Source organism: Nasonia vitripennis, chromosome 2 (assembly GCF_009193385.2).
Source record: "Nasonia vitripennis strain AsymCx chromosome 2, Nvit_psr_1.1, whole genome shotgun sequence".
Lineage (NCBI taxonomy): Eukaryota > Metazoa > Arthropoda > Insecta > Hymenoptera > Pteromalidae > Nasonia > Nasonia vitripennis.
Window position 1 is genome coordinate 20831925 of NC_045758.1, and position 21442 is coordinate 20853366.

The 21442-nt window shown below is 45.3% G+C and overlaps 1 protein-coding gene across 7 annotated transcripts in view; it reads left to right on the forward strand.

Moving 5' to 3' along the window:
* Window positions 1–273: 273 nt before the first annotated feature.
* Window positions 274–21442, forward strand: part of LOC103315305 (alpha-1,6-mannosyl-glycoprotein 2-beta-N-acetylglucosaminyltransferase) — a 43341-nt gene continuing 22172 nt past the window's right edge. For 2 of the 7 annotated variants that reach the window (XM_031924817.2, XM_032596396.1), the window contains exon 1: window positions 16223–16512. The gene's annotated coding sequence lies outside the window, so the exon portion shown is untranslated. Of the gene's footprint in view, window positions 534–997; window positions 1060–16222; window positions 16513–19741; window positions 19951–21442 lie in introns of those variants that run through there. The other 5 variants (XM_031924818.2, XM_032596397.1, XM_031924816.2 and 2 more) reach the window with 4 other exon arrangements.

Here is a 21442-nt window from a genome sequence, read left to right on the forward strand (position 1 = left end):
TATATATATATATATATATATATATATATATATATATATATATATATATATATATATATCTCACTCAAACCTAAAGCACAAAATCACATAAAGTTTGAGTGTTAAGTTATAACAGACAGTTATTACTAGAGTTTAGGTTTAGATTTTCTTGTGGTTTCGCATCTCTTCCGCGAGATGCCGTTCGCTCCCGCAAGCTCGTCGTAGAGGGTGGAAACACCCCTCGGTCCACTTTGGCGCACGCGTCGGTTTAACCCCCGGCCGCGAGGTGGGGAGTCATCAGCAGCAGCGGCAGCAGCGGCAGCAGCGGCAGCAGCACAGTTCGCGGGGGTCGCCGCCTCGCCAGTGCGAAAACGAGCGGCAGCGCCGACGGGCGCGATCTCAGTCTTTTCTACTCCACCAGTATAGGTGCTTCGTGTGTGTATACATATCGTTGATATATGTATATATAGTCAGTCGTCGAGATGGCCAAGAGACCCGGGCTTCGCCGCGGCCACCTCGGCTCTCTGCACCGCCTCATCTCTTGCACGAGTCGCGTGAGTAGTTTGATAGCTTTCTTCGCGTTTTACTGCTCGCACACGGCTTGATGGCCTGCAGCAGGAGAATCTATCGTGCGCAGCCTCGAGGCGAGGTTAAGTATATAGCTGCGCGTTGTTTTGGTCCACGGACCGTCCACGGCGCATCAGCGCGATGTTGTTGTGCCGCATACCCGATGCTATAGCCGCACGGACACTAGCTGCAGTCCGAGATTGTTGGATATGCGTTTTCGGTGCGAGCAACCTTCGGCTTGTACACGTACCGCACTCACGAGGCGGTTATATACACGATCGATGTCGACTGCAGCACTAGGAGCATAGCAGCTTTTTGGCATCGGCGAGGGCGTTCGCCTTGCGATAGTTATAATACGCGTAATCCCGCGCTCTTTCTCTCTGATGCTGCCTTATGCATACGCACTAACACGCACACACGTGTCGTGTCTCGTATCAACTCGCTCCCGCGCGCGTGTCCAGCTCGTGCGCTGTCCCGGAGAGGGAGAGACTGCTGCACATACTCGGCCCATACGTAAGTAGCTCTGTAACTGTCTGCGTATGCTTATAAGGTGCGTAGAAGGCGAGAAATGATCCTGTAAAAGGGCGAAACTGCATCAACTCGGGCTGACACACCGGTGATTGAGTTACTCTTTGCATTTTATCGATTCGACGCTGCTGCTCACGTACTCGGCTCAAGTTTTCACGGCGCGTGTACTCGTGTATGTACTTAACCCCGCGCAGAGTACAAGTGCACTCGCCCGAAAAATCAAGCTCGAATCTTTTCTAGATGTGCACCCGGGAATTGTTCATTTTCCCGACACAAACGCACGCACGCACAAGGGCTAATGTGCCACACACAGAAAAAGAGTCGTAACCCAGATATGGGGAGCGAGAGAGGGACAGTGCATAGTACCTATAGAGAAGTCGGTGTATACGTACGGTTCCGGGAAAATACATAGAAGGGGGGATGTATCTTGTCGGAGCTGCAGCCGCGTAGATTGGATTTTTGTGGCCTGGCGCGGAAGAGCAGAGGCGAGGATTAACTCGTTTGACAAGCGAGAATCGAAGGGCTTTGTAATGAATCGCTGCCTTTTTCCTCTCACATCTCGACGCGCTATATACTTCGAGCGGGGCTGCGCGCGTTGCGGAGAGATTATGTAAGGGAAGAACCGCACACTTCTTCGTCTTGCCAAGTCTATATCAGCACACTGCACATCTATACACACGTGCGCATTCGCTTACAATGCGGTGTAAAAAATGCACTTGAGATCGCTCGATATCCGACCTTCTTCGCGGGCTTATCTTATCTTTAGCAGAAGCGAATCTATACACCAAAAGTGGTAGCGTCTGGTAGCGGGAGAGGGATAGTTTGAAAATAGGCGCACACACGAAGGTGGACTCGACAAAGCCTTTCCTCAAACCGACGAAGCAATATTGAATATATAACATAGGCCGTGACGTTAATAACAATAACGGCATACACGAGAGAGAGAGAGAAGCCGTCAATATTCAAGCATACGAAAGATAATCTCGTAAGTTGGCCGCGCTTGAAGTGTCTCTCGCCGCATGCTATAATATACAGAGGGACGTGTAATAATAATAATACGAGGGGTCGGAGCGGGCCGTGTGTAAATTCAGCTGACCGACATTAGGTCCTGTAAACTGGATTTGATTCGAAATCATGGCGCATAGTGTATCGCTAAAATAGCTTTATCTCTCGACAGCTGCGCGGTGTTTTGGGGCTCTACTCTCGTGTCAAGTGGCCCGTTACACACATTTTCCCCGCGCGACACGTGCCGGATTTGACGATGCGATAAAAAGCTATACCGCCCCGTGTAGCTTCTCGCACGCCGCTTCAAAACGATCGCGACTTTTACCCGTTTTCACTTGTTTCTTTTTTATCATATACTTTGCGATTATTAGGACGGACGACTAACTTTCGTAAAATCCTGAGGGTAGAATGGGTCGTGTCCGTTTCGCTGCGTACAATACTGTACATCGTTCAGCGAGTTGTCGCTCAGTTTTTGCTTCTTTGTTACATTAACGCACGATGCAGGGGCGCCCATTGTTTTATTGATTTTTCATTGAAAATATATTGTCGTGCAAATGCGAGCACAGGGGGGATGAGCGTGTTTGCGTATTTGCGTTTCTTTTGAATCAGGTCAGCTGAGAACGCGTACATAAAAGCGCAGGCTTTGTTTAAGTTTATTTAAATTCACTCGATCGTTTATCCAGACAGTAGTGCGCATTGAATTTTACTGGAATTCAACGAATTCAGATACAAACATATTAATTTTATCCATATCAGGATATGACAATAGAATATAGTACCGATAAAAATAAACAAACGTATTATTGTTGCAACTAATAACGAGCAGGCGATTCCAACTCGCTGATATCTGGATCAGTTGTGTATTTATACGAAGCCCTATAATTAAATAAGCAAGCGCAACTCGCTAAGCATATATGCAAATTCAGCGCGCGCGTGTCCAGTGCGACGGCTCGAGCGTTATACGATGATTCTTATCAATTCGCGTTATAACACGTTTTCATTTGACGTTCTTTCCCCGTCAGGATTAAATATTACTCGCTCTACACTGGAAAAGCGCCATCGGCTGCGAGACAAGTCGCATCTAAAAATAAACTCACGAATCACAATTCCATTGCTGTAAATGTATTGCCATCAAATCAAGCCATTTTGTTTGTCACGGCAGAGCATGACCGCTTCTTCTATACACCTATATACACATTCGAGATTATCGATGCTACAAGTCAGAATATACTTTAGAACTCTTGCAATTTCAAATTACCGCGCGTCCTTCAAATTTCCTTAGGGACTTGCAGGCAGCGCTTGAATGATGAAATTATAAAAATAACGCTTTTCTACACGGCTGAACGGGCTGCCAGCCTGTAAAATGAGCGGCGCGAACTCTTCTTTTCGCGTCAAAATGAGGAATGCAATTAGAGCAGCTGCTCGGATTTTCAAAGACGGCCGCGCGTCCTGCTTTCGGCTGGAGAGTTTAATTGCTTCAAATTAATCTCTTCAAAACAATTTGCTCTCTCTCTCTCTCTCTCTCTCTCTCTCTCTCTCTCGGAATAATAGCTGGCAGATTTCTCGACGATAATGCAATTAATTTCGGATGAAGATTCGCGCAAGAGGTGCAAGTCGAGCTGTGAATTTCCTGTGAAAATTTCCTCGGATAATACGAAGAATTTCGCGAACTGCAAGAATAACACATATTCAGCCTAAACTAGGCGTCGCGAAGGCCGAGGATCGCTCGCGAGCAAGGCCTCGACTTCCACCTCAGCAGCAGTGCAGGCTCGCGACTTTGAAAAAAAAAGACGCGATTAAGTGCACTATACTCTCGCAAGCGAAACGCTTCCATACATCGCGCTCGCGCGACAAACAGAAGTACCGAGCAGCAGCGGCGCAGTAGAGTTTGCTTTTCATTCGCGGAGGCTTTAAAGAGATATTGACACACACACACACGCTCGCGCACACAGCAGACTGGAGAGTTTCTTGCTCTCGAGACGCCGCGTCTATTATGCATTTCCATCCGCTCTCAGCCAGCCAGTCATCCCGCCTATCTGACTCTTAGCCCCGATGCAGAGAGCCAGAGAGAACGAGCGGGAGCTGGCTCTTTTCCGATTCTGCTTTCCCCTCTCGAGGAGAGCCTTGAAGGGGAAATCTCGCGGACTGCAGCGCGCGCGAGCGCAAGCTCTTTAGAAAGCGACGAGTGCAGCTCCCTTGCTAATTGTTCGCAAAATGTTGTTCCGCGCGCGACTAGCTAAGAATGCCCCCTCGACTCGTTCGCTTCGCCTCGCGATACATCGTGCATGTATATATATGATCGCTCCTCGAAATATGCGCTCGTCTTTTTCTGATCGTTCAGTCGATCTTACTTTAATAAGCTTTCGCGAGCTTAAGTAGAGCACTGGCTGGCAATCGGCATTCATATAGGTATACAGCCGGGGCATTTTCACTCGAGCGAGCCGGAAAATCCATTTGCACTCCCAAGCAATATTCATACATACATAGTGTTTCGTCTTTTAGGTCCAGCCCTGCAGCGTCTCCTCCTCTGACGCTCCGCTCCAAATTAAATTGCCCGGCTAAACTCGCCGCGGCTGCAGAGAGGTAGCGGCGGCGCATTGTCTGGAATATTTTAAGCAGTGATCGACGCTTTGGATTTTGAAATTCGCTGTTCTCGCGAGCAAAACGGCTTCGTTTTTATAGGCAATAAAATTTTCGATTAATTAAAAAAAAAAAAAATAGACCAGGTCGAGTCTAAAAATTGCGCGTCGGAGAGTGGGTCGCCGCTGAAAAAGGCTATCGTTGTCGATATTATTACCGATAGAGAGTTATAGAGAGTATATAGGAAACTGATTCGCGGTATATATTGACGCTGGTCAATAGGACACAATCTCGCTCTCTCCCTCAGCTATACTGTAGCGGAAAAGTATAAAGAGCTCGCGACCGATCGTTTGCCGGCTCTGTATTAATAGTCGATTAAAATAAGAAAAGCGGGCTAAAAACTTCATATTTTTTCCTTTAACTATATAACTTCTGACGGTGCAGCTCGCGCGCGCTCGATGCGATATTATGATAATAGAGGTGGATTGACGACTTTATTTATATATATATATATATATATATATATATATATATATATATATATATATATATATATATATATATATATATATTCGCGCTATAAAAAGAAAGAATCGCGCAATTAACGTTCACTCGCGCTTATTCTAATCATCAGCAGATCAGCGCAGTTACGATTAAACGCCACGAGATTAAAGTGCGATAAATTTAATGATTCTTCACCAGCCGACGCGTTACGTATAAATTATTACTCAATTAATACAAATTCAGTCGCTCGGGCCATTTTACCCCCGCTTGCGCGCGCTATTCACGGTGACGTCTCGACTAGCTGATTGCGCTCATTAATCAAGTCATCAACGCGCGCGCTTCTCGTGTGTACTCAGGTAGATTCACGATTTTTCTCGCTTTATGGAGCGAACATCGATGATCGCACACATATGAACGCCTTATACGAACTGATTAGCTGCTCTATATATGTATATATACATTCGCGCCTATATAGAGACGTAAGTGCGCTCGATCACGTGTCCGTGCGAGCCTCGCACTCAAGGCTAGACAGTTCGATATATCTGCACTCTTCGCATACAGGTCGTATACATGTATATATGGTACAAGTGACCGGAGAAAAGCTCGAGCTCGCGTATACGTGAACACATTATACGAGGGGAGCTGGTCGTTTTGATTTTTGCGAAGGAAAATAATAACGGATTTATCGAATATCGAGACTTGGTCCTTTTGCAGCAGCGGTGCCCCTGGGAAATTGAATTCGGGCTTGCGCGCCGCCGTACGTATACATATATGTATATATAAAAATGCGAAGCAGGGTAAACAAGCTAGACGCTGCCGTGTGCTGAGGTCGTCGCGCAAGCTGTGTGCTTTTAATTAAAAATTAATTAACGTAAGAGTCTCCACTCTGGCGTGTGTTTTCATAAAACTGCTGATGCTGCTGTAGGTTTGTTTTCTGTAAATACGCAATACTGCAAAAATCGATACTATATATAACGGCTATTATGCATTACTATGCATCTTTCCCAGCTTCATATAAAACATCACACCCCGCGAGGCATTTTATCAGTCGAGTGCATAAACCGCCTATAGCCACGGGGCATAAAAAAAGCACCTCTCCCGCTTGCGTATAATATATCCGCAGAGCATAAAAGCGACGATCGTCGCCGCTGCTGCATAATAATAATACCACCAGTACACGCGCGATAGGCGCAACTGCGGAAGGTGATTGTCCTCTCTCTCTCTCTCTCTCTTACTCGGCTCTCCGCCGCGAGATTATTCATTCCGCGCGGAGGAATTCGTTTCGCGCCTTGCCCTCCACACCCTCGAACACGCGCACACACACACTGCACATACGTACTGCCATCAGTCGGATAATTGGTCTGGAGAGTTTTACGGCGAGACGAAAAGTTCGATTTGCTGCCGCTCGCGCTCATACGACCGGATAATTGAGCTTTAATTAGGTCAAAGCGTTTTCTAATCTCCCGGGGATGGCACACGCTGCAGAGGTAATTTTCCTCTAGTGCGGCGTTGATTATTTCAATCGCGCGCAGTACGTAGTGGACTATACACTGCGAAAAAAGAGTAAGAAGAAACGACGCGCAGCGAAATCGCTGAGCCGATAAACGATCCTCCATATCCTCCCTCGGCGCGCACTCGTCGCAATAACTCATTTCCATAACAGCCCGGCGCGCGCAGCTCTTTCGCGTCAAAGCTCGAAAATAAGAGAAAGCCGCCGCCGCGACGACGACATCGCGTACAAAAGGGACAACGCGAGTCTGGAAAATTCAGGCCCATTGTGTCCTCGCCTGCTGTACTGCATCAAAAAAGCACGAGACAGCTCTCTCTCTCTCTCTCTCTCTCTCTCTCTCTCTCTCTCTCTCTCGCGCGCGCGCGCGCGCTGCACTAATGAAAAAGAAGTCGAATATTTCCGAGCGACGAAACGTCCCCGCCGCGGGCTCCGCGATACACGCGGACATAACGGAAAAGGGAGAGATAGCGAGGACGAGTCTACGCGACAAGTGCTTTTTCATAGACGATAACGAACGACGCTGTAGGGGTACAACGAGGGGAAGAGAAAGAGGAAGACAAAGGACGGGGGAATAATAAACACGCTTAATGCGAGATGCCGGCTACATCTGCATATGCTTCTTCCCAGAGTGTTTTCGCGGGGGCCCTTTGTGTGCGAGTTCTTTCGCGGGGAAAAAGTTGATAAACTCTCGGCTGCGTACGTACAACTTGATTGCGATTTACTCCGTACGCGCTGCGCGGCGCACCACTATACATATAGGCACGCCGGCAACGAGATATCCAGCGATTATTCAATCCCAGAGGGCTATCTAGTATGTGTGTAAGTAGACCGGTTCGAGTCGCGCCTAATTACGCCAAGTCGGCTGAATTTCGAGCGCAGTCGCTCCGCTTCCGCGTAACGTAATACGCGCGCGTTTATTATAGTTATATACCTACCACGGCGCGATTCGAAAATTGCCGCGAAAGGGGAAAGCAGCGCCGGGAGATCAGTATAGGACTAATCGTCGCCGTATCCCAGCCTCGGTAAGTAAGAGGAAGTGCGCGCGAAAAGATAGCGAGAGGAAAACGCGCGTGCGATATAAGAGGACTATTAATAATCGAGCCGCGCGGTGCAGCAGAGGCTGCGTGTTATAAGCGGACTCGGAGCATAGCGTGTAGTGGGAGCTTGCAAGGCTCGAAGTGCACGAAGACGACTGCAAAAAAAGGAAGACGCGTACAGCCTGTAGGTAGGGGAGATGAGAGCGATATATGATCGCGAAATGTAGGTCAGCTGAGTCGGCTAGATGGCCAGAAACAATGCGGATGTCCGCGCAAGCTCTCTTTTGCTCTGCCGCCGCCGCTGCTGCAGCGCGCTTCGCGACCGTCTTTTTTTGAACTACAGGTACGTATTATACGTGTACCGGCTATGGCCTCCGGCGAGGCCCTTTTCATCCGAGCTTCGCAGCAGTGCGCGATGAAAGGAGGCTATACGGATACAGCGAGAAGCCCACCTTTGAGAGAGAGAGAACGCTCTTCGCTGCAGCGCGCATGCCGATTAGATTCGTGCTTTCGAGCGTATATTTTCATTCAGAAGCGCTAAACGCCGCAAAATCAAATTTCGCGCACGCGCGCTCCGAACGAGGACGTTTCTCCTTCCATAGCGCCGCGCAAATCACTTTCGACATCGCGCCGGCGTGCTATAGCCGCAAATCAATTTCCGCTGCACCGACGACGACGACGGGGGATAATTGCGTTTCTTTTTTTCACTTTTACGCAAGACGAGAGCGCAGCAGCGCGAGTATGTCAAAATCAGAGTACGCGCGCTCGATTGTGTCTGACGTGCGCCGATCGTTCGATTATATATATATATATATGTGTGTGTGTGTGTGTGTGTGCGTGTGTGTGCGTGTGTGTTTGTCTTATCAGATAAACGATGGATTTTAATTTTCCCCGGCGCGCATCGGGAAACGAGTGCAGTGCATCCATCGCGCTGATTTGAATCGAGGATTTTCCGTATACGCACGCGAACATGCAAATCGCGCGGTTTTCCCGCTGCGGAGCCATTATAAGCTCTCCGGCGAGTGCAAGCGTGGAGGGGGTATAGTCTCGAAAAGCGAGTCACTAATTTGCTTCCTGGAATTAGCTTCTTCCAAAAGTTTGCGACTCACTAGTTGGTTCATAGTCGCTCGCTTCTAACATTAATTTCTCCGCGAATTAGTATAACTTTTGATGTAAATTCCTGAATCGTTGCGAGTAAACAATATACACTCGCTCGCTTTGCTATGTAATTATACTATATATACATATACTCTATATATATATATACTCTAACGAATCTTTCTACCAGTTTAATAACGTCAAAGTATATCAATCGCAGTAGTTCCGAAGCGATATCGTGTTAAATAGCCCCTATTATTGCGGCCTGGTTATTAAAGCGTTAGTGCCGCGATCGCTTCTCGATTTTCGAATCCATGCACACCATCGCATGCGAGCCGGCAATCTTCCCGGACGGCACCTTGGAAACAAAGCGTATTTATGCATCTATTCATATAGGTATATCTCGTGACAATAATGCGTACATCGCGTCGTTTTTCATCGCTCGAGCCCGGCCGTAAAAGGCTTAATTTGCGATAATTGACTGAAAGCGCGGCGCGCAGCGTATGTGCACCAGGCTGGAAACGTCCATAATTTCAGCGCAGCGTAGGTTTATTGCAATATTCTCGGAGAGCGAATTTTGAGATATGGAAATGCGGCGGCGCTTTGAAATTCGAGCGCCGGTTGATTCTGCCTGCGTGCGCGCGGCGGCTGAGGCTTATACGCGCTATTGATTAACGTGTCAGCCGCAGATTCCCTGACCCCGTTCTCCATATACCGATACACATGCGACGAATAATGCTTCGCGCCGCGCCGGTTTAATTATTAAATTCCGCGAGAGCGCAGTCTATACAGTGAAAAATTCTCGAAGCTCGCGTTCTCACCTACAGCATATAGATGCTCGGTTCACGCACGGAGTGCATATCTCTTCGCTTCCGTTTTCGCCGACTATTATCGCTCGGATCTCGCGCGCCGCCACCGCCGATGAATAATGCATGTACGTGCGCTCGCTTCTTCTTCTTCCCTTGCACACACGCACACACACATATTCGATTTGCCTACATGGCGGGGGGCCCTTACGTAACTGTACACTGCATTCCTGGCAAAACGCAACGCTCGCCACTGCAGCATTATATCCATCTCTCCGCAAGCTGCATCTCTCACGCTGCGGCTCTTATCTGCGTACCTGCAGTGCGCGCAGGTACAGCTGCGGGCTTCCCTTTTATTCCCTTCCTCTTCTGTTCGTGCGAGAGCCTTTCCTCCCAGCTCTCTCTCGTATACACGCTATTTTTTCCGCGTTATGCTAATGCCTCGCTCTCGTGCATTTCGAAACTCTATATTGGTTTGTCTCTCTCTCTCTCTCTCTCTCTCTATCTCTCTCTCTCTCTCTCTCTGTCTTTGCTTCTTTCTTTTTCTTCGCGCGCTCGCATCTAATACAGCGTATTGCGCAAACGCAATTTGCGCGAGGAGGCCCGCGATGTTAACGACTCGCTGCGCCGGTATGGTCGATTGGTCGCGATTGCGTCGCGGACTTTTTCGACTGTAGAGCCGTTGTTTATTGGCCCGTTTGCTGCACGGCTGCGCTGCACTGCAGCTTCCGGTTATAACCTTTTATGGATTGGGAGCTCTATAATAGAGCTGAGGAGCGGCGGCGCGAAATTATACCAACGGCTGCGGAAAGGGTACTTGGAATGAGCGACTACGAGAGAGCGTAAACATTTGTCTAGCCTTGTGTGAGCAAACACGCACGCGGTCGCATTATTTAATCATACCTCTAGACGTGAATCGCGGCTTGGTCTTTTCTTATTGTAGAATACTAATTTCGCGAGTATAATAGGCGGAGCAGTCAATGCGGGGTACTTTAACTCTTTAGTAAGAGGATGCATTTTGTTGAACTCGATATGGGTGAAAGGCTTTATAGACAAAACAATTGTCCAACTGTCTGATCCGGCTGTAGAACTTTAGAAGATGATTTAATATATGATTCTTAAGAAATGTAATTCCCAAATTATAATTGTTTTATCTCGCATATGAGACAATTGCATAAACTTTATATAAATGAGCAATACGTGGTTCCAAAAATCTCTTTTGCCCCTACATAAAAAAGTCATGACCGGATGTTGTGAAGCCAAGATAGACGTTTTGTGATTGGCTCATGTAGTGCGCATGCATCTAAGTCTTTTAGGTTAGGGCGCGCGAAGTACGCTGTTCAAGCTCTAGTCCTCTCTTTAAAAAAATGACCGCGTGCTTTAAATTCATAACCTTAAAACAGTCATAACCCTGGTAGAAATATTTGAGGTGTTTAAAATGAAATGTGGAAACCTCGATGGCAGAAAAAATATATGAAATGTAACCAGCAAGAAACCTTAGTAAATTAATCATTACCAAGAGTGTAGTATTCAAACATGTGTATTGAAAAGTGGCACCATAACCCTATTTAAAAGTAGTAATAATGTGTGTGAATATTAGTCAGTTTTTTTGAAATGTCAGGGAGAAGTACAATTAAAAGAATGAAAAGTATGAAGATATAATACTGTGTCTCTATATGCCCAAAGTCACCCTCGATGAGGTTTGAGAGGTGAATTTAAAGAAAAGTTCAGTATCCGAGTCAGTAAGTTTAAATCCATCATCATACAATGCTCTTTGAATTGTAATGATAGACAAATTCACTGACTCTTATACTGAACTTTTCTTCAAATTCACTACTCAAACCTTAATGACGACGACATTGGGAATTATTTACATTAAAATAGTATTGCGGGTATGGTAACGTATCAGATGCTTATAAAATATTAGCAGAACTTAGTGTACCGCCCAACACTTATAGTTTATTTTCTACCAGAGACAGGGATAGAATCAAGAGCGCGCGAAGCGCGCCTTCATTCCTAGTTTTCTTAAAAAAAGTGATGATCAGATGTCGTGAAACCGTTAATATATAAACCGATTTAATTATTTGAGGACGATTTACCCAGTCTGAATGTAGTTACGATTTTAAAGTTATATGACCTTAAGAAAAGTAAGCGTTATTGGATTTAACTATGTAACTATTGTGAAACATTCATTCTTACCAAGTGCCTTACAAAAGTGCCTCGATCTCTCAATCTGAAGTAAATTTGTAAATCGATTCATACGGCCAGTATCTGTTTGCAAAAATTTTCTTAACGCATTTTAGCGCATCTTTAATTTAAAAGTTCAAGCAACCTTTCAAATATCAATTTTTCTTCAGGTAAGAAAAATTTGCAGAAACGTACTTTAGTAGAATGAAATAGTCATTATAACTTACGCGCCCTTGTATATTTTATTTATTATTACTCAATTACTATTAGTGTGTTTTAATAAAATAAACTCATTATAATTAATTAATAATAAATAAAGCATACAAGGACGTGTTAGATAATATAATAACTATTTGATTCTACTAAAGTGATCGACATCAAAGATCACGATGGCTCGGTGGTAAAACGATTGCTTCATAATCTTGAGGTTCTGGGTTCAAATCTCCATAAGTCCGGATTTTTTCAATGTAATATCTATGAAAAAATTAATTCTCGATGCAACTTACAAATCAACAGTATAAAGAAAGATATAATTAAGAAGTATCGAATAGGGGTAGAATAATTATTTATTTTTATGAGAATTTACGACATATCATACGACACTCATATGATTCTCATATGAGGATTCGGTCGGAAGTATCATATGATTATCATATGAGCACTCATATGATTATCATATGATTCTTTTCAGCCGGGGCCCAATCGATTTCGAACTAGTTGACGAGTTGGAGAACGCCTGAAAAAAGTGTTGAGGACCCTCGATCCGGAAATTTTAAAGCGCACTTCTAGGCCAGGCGCAGCGAAAACAGACGCCCATGCAAACTTTGCTCGCTCGCGAGGCAGATGCCTTATAAGTAGTTTACGAACTATGATGGGCAAACACTGTATATCACTCGGACCGAATAAACTGTGTGCGGCTCTTCACACACGTATACGAGTAGAATTTTTTTTCATAAATCCTGCCACGTCATGACTGCATCTTTGAAATTCGCGTGTGAAATATCTTCGATGTCGTGGAAAGTTTGATAAGAAGCTATGAAGTAAATTTTCAAAAAGGTTTCCTCTAAGATATATAAACGAGTAGGGGAAGTATAGTACACATATTTACGTTTCTGCAAATTTTTCTTACCTGAAGAAAAATTGATATTTGAAAGGTTGCTTGAACTTTTAAATTAAAGATGCGCTTATTAATGTTTCACAATAGTTACATAGTTAAATCCAATAACGCTTAATATTCTTAAGGTCATATAACTTTAAAATCGTAACTACATTCAGACTGGGTAAATCGTTCTCAAATAATTAAATCGGTTTATATATTAACGGTTTCACAACATCTGATCATCACTTTTTTAAAGAAAACTAGAGCTTGAACAGCGTACTTCGCGCGCCCTAACCTAAAAGACTTAGACGCATGCGCACTACATGAGCCAATCACAAAACGTCTATCTTGGCTTCACAACATCCGGTCATGACTTTTTTATGTAGGGACAAAAGAGATTTTTGGAACCACGTATTGCTCATTTATATAAAGTTTATGCAATTGTCTCATATGCGAGATAAAACAATTATTGGCTTATTGTAACTGCATGGTTGTATTGTTCGATGAATCATTCTTCATAAAAAAAAATGTTAATCGATCTTTTATTCTTTATCGAGATCTGCTCTCTATCGCCGTACCAGTCATGATCAAGATACACTACAATGACTTTGTACATTTAAATTAACAGTATAAAAAGCTCTTTTTCTAATTAGAGTCTTTCCTGCGAGTCTCTAACGGTCAGTATAACAAAGATGTCTCGTTCGTGAGGTTTTTTAATTGTGTTTCCTCAAATTAGCCATTCGCTTTTGAAGAAGCCTTTAACGGTCGCGTAAAAGAACGAGGGGTAAACAATTTTACTAACATGCGTATTTGATTCCCGCCGTTCTTACTGTAAAAGTGCACTAAGTTAAAATGATCTCAACGTTTTGCAATCATTAATTCAATGCGAATGAAGAAAATTTGTTTTTCTCGCAAATTACATTTCCAATTGTCTATATTCGCACGCGTGAAAAAGTCGACGGTAACAAATACGTATAGTTACAAAGAAAATTTATTAGACGCAGTCCGAGGAATTCCGCTGCAAATTGCCTTAGCGCGAAAGCATTTGAAACGTGAAACTCGCGAGACGGAGAGTATAGGATTTGGAAGTTATGGGGCAGTTAAGCGTGTATTATTCCTAATTTGAAAGCCCTCTCAGAAACACTTGCAACTGGCCGATAATTGAACTTAAATGCGGCACGCGTCGTTATCCTCAAAACCGAGAGACGTATTCCGAATAGCATCGCCTCTCTCGCGCACACGCGCGCGGATGAATAATTGCAGGCCTGAAAAATCCGCGCGCGCGCGCGTATATAATTAAAAGCATTATGTCACTCGCTACTTTGCATCCAGTTTTTCATTGAGGCTCTAAAGGAGCGAGATTTTACGCTCGCATCGCATCATTATTATTTAAGAGTTCAAGACATATAAGTATCATATATAGGTGTATGCTATGCGCATGCAGATGACGCAACTGCGCGAGTTGGCGCAGGTTAAATCGTTCTCGAATAAATAGTTCTCGAAAAATGTGCCTTTTTTCTGCTCGAAGCTCGATGTACATGTATATACAACGCTGCATTCGCCGCATATATAAATTTCAGCAAAGCGGAGAAAACGCGTCCGGCTCTGCGCGTGACAAATTGATGAAAGCCAAGATACAGGCCTGCTTGCATACGGCAGTTTTTCAATGATCCAATGCGCCGGCTGTATTTTTCTCTTTCTAATAAGCGCATACTCTAACCCATATTCGAGCTCCTTGTATTTTCAAGTTCAACAACCCCGCTATTCGCGTAAGAAGAAAGAATCTATTACGCGGTGACTCGAGAGCCGTAAATCAGCGCGCTCTTTTATATCGTCGCGATGCCGAAACAATTTCGTAATTATACACACAGACACATAAGCTCGCACGCGAGCGCGCACCTGATGGCCGCCTATAGATACATGTATCTATACAGCAGAGCGCGGGAAAAAGGGGGAAACGCGCGCCGGCGAGTCTCGCGCGTGTATTGTATATACGACAGACGAGGAGGAGGTCACGCCAGGGAGTCAGACATTTATGCGCTTAATTAGCCCGTGTGTTTATTCGCGCGCGGCTCCGTGGGTTGATGAACGCGAAATTTATCTGCGGCTGTATAATGTATTTATCAAACATGCCTCTCTCTCTCTCTCTCTCCCTCTCTCTCTCTCTCTCTCTCTCCCTCTCTCTCTCTCTCTCTCTCTCTCTCCCTCTCTCTCTCTCTCTCTCTCTCTCTCTCTCTATGTCTTCAGGCAAAAGCCGATGACTGTCGGATGCGCCTCTTCCCGCGCGCGAGGAATTTTCTCGCGGCATTGTCCCGTTGCGCCGCCATGCATACGCGGAGAGCTTCAATCGGCCGGCGAACAGCTTTATTTTTACACGAGGATTTCATTAACGAGCGGCGCATACAGTGATCGTGTCGCGATTCTCGCGGGTATGCGAAAAAGAAAAGCGTCGACGCTTCGCTCGCACTCTGCGCTTGCGTAATTTTCAAGACTGCAGCTCGCGCTCTTACGTGTATACGTATGGTTCATCGATAGCCTTGGCAATCGCGTCGGAGTAACTAGTTTTATCCAACGACCGCGAGCAGAGACTTGAAACTCCTCTCGAGCCTGTATATAGCCTACTGTGCATTCGTCACTCGCTGAATTCCAACGAAACGAAAGTCTACGCAAATACGCTATTTCACACTACTCGCGCGGTAATTACGACGTTGTACTGTTTTTATTTTAATGCGGCGAACCGGGCCAATTTCGCCTGTAATGTCCCCCGAGTTTTGCCGCGCGAGCGCGACTCTTTCTGCATCCGCTTTTTTTTCAGTCAATCAAGTGTAATTGGGTTCGAGTCTATAGTAATGGCAAATTTCATTAAAAGTGCTCGGCTGTACTGCATACACAGTCGGCTTATTGGAAAAACGCGCTATTATATCGGAGACGCTATCTTAAAAGTTAAACGGCTGTACGCAGTCATTATAGTAATCTATATTTTTCCGTAAAAAGTAATCGCTTCTCGATGTGTACCTCCATAGCCCGTGTATACCGAGTAAAAAGTCAAGGCTCGGAGCTTCGCAGGTTATTACGCTAATTAGCTCGGCTCGATCGGAAAACTTCCAGAATCGATACGCACACGCCGCGCCTAAATAGCAACGATCCTGACAAAAACACGAGCTTCATACCCGAATAAATCGCAATTGTTTTATAACCGCGCAGGAATGTTCTAAACGAGAATCTCGTCTGGCAGTACACCCTGCGTACTCTGCACACATCGCAGCGGGAGTAGGAGAGGGAGAACCGCCGCCGGGTATAGGCAGAGCCGCGAAGACGAGCCAACTCAGTCGGTTCGGGGCGTCCGGCTCATGTGCATCGGCTCCCGCTGTTATAATATTTTGCAAACTTTTCTGCAGCGAGTATTATGAGACGATCGGCGGAATTTCAAGTGCGACGCGACCTCATCCGCGCCTTACTCGGGGATTCGTGAGTGATTGCGCGAGATCGAGATGCGCTGCGCCGGACAGGTGGGCTTTTCAAAAGGTTTCGCACGCGCGTGCAGTGTGTGAGGTTTGATTCGATGCGGCCGACGGCTTATGTTGCGACCTAGACTGACTTTTGGGGAATGAGGCAAGTTATTCCATTTTTGTAACACGCGAGAGAATCTCGACGAGTATTATAAGGAGATCATCGCGTTCAAGTATATGATTCGTTGCGTAAGAATATTAATGTATACAAGTATCATCGAACTTTCGGCAGAAGTTATCGCGAAATGCATTAAGATAATGAGAGCTGTGACAATTTTAGGCGCGGAGAAAAAATCTCCGTGCAAAAAGCGCTCGCGATTTTTTGCAGCGGAGAGTTTCCGCTCGCTCTTTTATATATTATTATTCCCGTCGTGCACACAAGTCGCTCGTTATATGTGCCCCGATGTTATGAATTCAAGATGGGTATAACACGGCGCGTTTCGGAGAATCTCCTGGTGGTCATTATCTGCTTGGAATATACCCGATTTCGACTGGTTCACTCGTACTCGTGTATACTTACGAGCCTATAAATTCATTTATGCAATTCGCACACGTCACTCCTCGCCGCACGGTATAGGCCGACGTCGCTGCAATTCAAACGCGTACAGTATTATAATCGTATATCTCGTTACGACAGCGCCGCAAACTAATTCGAAACAATGGCCGCGGGCGCGCGATTGTTTTTCAATCGAGCGTATAGCGATTTCAAGTATTACTCTGCTGCTGTTGCTGCTGCTGCTGACCGCGCTGAACTTTTCATCAGTGAAAAATTCCCGCCGTAAATCACCGATAAAGCTTAATTAAAGGCTGCCCATAACTTTTTACTTTTCTCCAATAACGATTACTCTCGCTGCGCGCATTCGTATACGTGTATATCGGCGGCGCGCACGTGAACGCACTCGACCTCCAGTATGAACCTGCGCAGTGTATAGATGTATAGAGAGCGGAGAAAAAAATTGTATAGACCTCGGGACCCTGCGCAAGAGTTGCATTTTCTCTTATCGCTGACTCGTCTCTCTCTCTCTCTCTCTCTCTCTCTCTCTCTCAACTTGTGCGGCGATATATGGCCTCTCGTGACGATGTGTATGTATGCATTATATGCCTGTATTGATGAAGCGCGGTGTACATATACATGTATAATTGGTTATAGGCACTCGCTGCTGCCGCGAGAAGAAATACAAAGTAGCGCATTTATTGCAGGCGTCGAGAGCGATTTCAATTTGGGATGAAACACTCAGAGAACTATATATTAAAATTTACTACATATGTAGGAAAAATTACTATATTACATAGTAACGGCAGGTCATACTCGCTCCATGACGATTTTTACTATATTCGTTGTAAAAATTGTTAGACTTTATATATTAAAATTTTTTACGTGTTTACTAGAAATTACTACATTATATAGTAAACATTATTTTAAGAATTTCTTCGTGTGCCAAAATTTGAGGTTATAAAGTTGATTTATGCAGTAATCAGAGACCAAAATCTATAATTTTTTGTTTATCTGGTATTATTAAGTGATATAAAATATCATTCGCTGCTATTATTTATTAATTTTGGTCAATTTATTATTAATATTAACTCAAGAGTAAATGTGATTAATATATCAGATTTGAAATTTAGTACATAACAGTACTGTCTGGGTAAGTGGTCAGCGCGCTCGACTCCAATTCCAGAGGTCCAGGTTCGATTCCCGTCACCGCAGAAAAATGTCTTTCACTTAACAACATTAAATATCAATAATAATAATAATAATAATAATATTCGAATTTTAAAAATTTCATTTCAGTATAGCAATTACTATCCGAGATAGTAAAATTTAATACAAAGCAAGTATAACCGTCCGTTACTATATAATATAGTAATTTTTCCTGCACATGTAGAAAGTTTTAATATCTAGTTTTCTCAGTAAAGAGACTATAATATATGTGTGTATTTTAGATTCGTGCGAATCTCATCGACTCCTTTTTCTTCGAATATGGAAGTTTTTCATATCATAGTACATTATATATGTAACAATTACGTTCGAGAGTAGCAGGTTTTTCCCGCGGGCGAGCTTACTGCCCAAGCGAGTAGATTTTTCATGCGTATACGAAAGGCCACTATCTAAGCCTAAAAAGCAGGGTCAAAATTTTTCAAAATAAAAAAGTTTCTTACCTTCAAATTTCCGATATGGCTAAAAAAATGTCATTCCAAATTCCATATTAACGCTTGCAAATTGTTAGTCTCAAAAACCTTAAAATTTTTAAAAATATAAGATACACAGACCCAAAAGCTCATAGTCCAGAGAAACATAACCAACAGAAAAATAATACAGTCAGCAGAACAACAAATTTTTAATTCAGGTGCAGGTTATTTGCAAATAGTAAATTGTATATCTTTGAATTCTCCGACAACGCATCCATAATACGTGAAGTACGTACGTTGCTGCATTTATTTCCTGTAAACGACACGTGTCCGGGACTGTCGAGTGGCCTGCCTTCTAAATCTGTTTTGCTAAAATTCGCCGAAAAGTCTGATATATATGCAGTATAGAAATTCGCGGCTGCTGTAAAATAGAACGCATATATAACATTCACGCGGCGCAAAAACTGTTCGACCGTGAACATAAATCCAGCGCAATTACATAAGACGCGTCTCTTGTACGAGCAACGATAAACCGCGGAGAGCATGTATCCCGATACCCGATACATTACGCGCACATAACACTCATCTCTCCTTCTTCGGCATAAGATCGAAGCTCGCACGCATCCGATACGGCGAGCGCAGCTATAGGGATCGTCGAACGCGAGCAATCGGGCTTATGCTACACACGCGCACGCGTATGAGGGGGGAGTCTCGAGCTCACGGTATAGTTTCCGATAAGCGGCGCACCACACAGACAGCAGCAGAAGCATCCGCGCTTAATTTATGCGTACCGAGAGATAGCGGCGATAATGCACGCGCAGAGTCGTGTGCGCGCGATCTGCGCGCTGCGGGATACAGCCGGCGAGTGTGGGTGGGACGAGTGGCCGCGATAAACATTTATATTGTGTGTACCGAGTGCAGTGAGAGCGCGCGGTTTAAGTGCCCGCGGAGCATAAATTAATAAGCCCGTTCTATGTTACGCGCTCCGGCTTCGACGCCTAGGGACGTCGGAAGACCTGCATGATTTTTTTTGTACATGGAAAACACGCAGAGCACGCGCGTGTACGCACGTGCATACCTCGCGTAGCTTTCGTCATCCGCACCGGAGGTACGGCGCAGCATCCTCTCCTCTCGCTCCGGCTCTGACATCACGAGATCTATAAACTCTCGGCGGCGTTGCTCGCGCCGAGAGCGAGAGTCAGTCGTCCTCCGGCAGTCAGAGCGGCGAAATCGCGCGCACGTGGCTCTGTTTGTGTTTGCGCGCTCCGCCGTTCATTCGTCGCTTGCGGCTTCCTATACACGCAGCGCGGCTTGATTGGAGAAAATTGACTCTGGACGCGGAGATTTTCCGCGGGCCGAGATGGACGTGACGCCGACGGGAGCTGAGAGGCTTCATCTAAGAGATATATAAGTCAGTGTGCGGTTTTTATAGTCCTCGTACGGCGCAATTTCCATCGAGATCTCGATAGTCGCTGCTGCAATATCACTCGCCGATATCTCATCGTTCGGAGCGGAGGACGTCTATTAGTCGCGTATACACCGGCGGTTAATATCTCAGAATTGTACAGATCGATCGGCTCACTCGCCTCGACGCGGAATTAATGGGCCGACGAATATTCGCGCGAGTGCATAAGTCAGCTGTTCTCCCGGATACTCGTTGGCTCCGCGAAGTGTTATTGTGCGATCTTTTTTCGGCCAGAGAGAGAGAGAGAGAGAGAGAGAGAGAGAGAGAGAGAGAGAGAGAGAGAGAGAGAGAGCTGCCGAGCGTAATATAATACAGCGATCGATCGCGACCCTCTCCAGCACTCTCCCGCGAGCTTTTGCACGTTATCGAGAGGCATCGCGGCAAATATTTAGAGTATGCGCATCAGCAGCGCGCGGCAAACTCTCCGCCGCCGAGGCGCCTTTTAAAGTTCGCCTTAATTAAATTAAATTCCGATTGCGCGCAGCCGCGGTGTCAGCGGTATTTTAGCTATTGTGAGCGGTGAATATACTTGTTGACCGCGGGAGCGGAAAAGTTGCTTTGCATTTTCTTCGCAGCTTCGCGATTGACTTATTTCTCGTCGATGAAGAAAGGCTCTAACGATCCGCGATAAGTTTGCGGAACATTCTCTCGCGCAGTAGGCGATCTCCGTTCAACTCGAACTTTCTTGCTTTATTTTTAAACGGTTTCGATTTAGCGCACGCGCTCGCTGTAAAGCAAACTTGGAACAATGCGGAGAGCCGCCGAGATCGAGGCAAACTTTTGCGCGATCCTATATGCTCTATATTTACGCGTACGCATGAAAAATCAACGGCTGCGCCGACGAGTTCTTCCTTCGTTTACTTTTTGTCTGCTGACGCGTGCTGCCGCTGCAAGCTTCCGCGAAGGTTCGCGCTGTTTGACTTTCAAAGACTTTTTAAGCGCGCGCGCAAACAGAAATTCCGAACAAAAGCTTTTCTCATCTCTGGAAAACTTTGTTTATTAGTGGGTCGCGGCGGCGATCCAAGTGCTCTCGCGACAGTGTTTTATTGCAAACGAACGCGCGCGGCTTGAAAAAATTGAAAAGCGCTGTGCATACGATATTTCATTCGTTACGCGTCGGCACATTAAATTGCAAAGAGTCGAGAGAGGGAGAGAGAGAGAGGATAATACCGTGCACTTGGCGGACAAAGGGAAGCACAAAGAAACTCTGAAGTTGAAACAACAGCGGCAATTTTAAGCTCGAGGTCGTCGTCGCTGCGACATTTCCATAGTTTCATAGGCGCGCGCGCAAAAAACTGCATCGCTGAAACAAAGCTAGCATTATATATGCATCGCACTCTAGAGTTACACACTTCCGAGAGCAACAGCTGAGAGCTGGCTGTCATTATTATAGATCGAAATTCCCTCGTAGCGCCATCTCTCTCCGCCGCAGAATCCC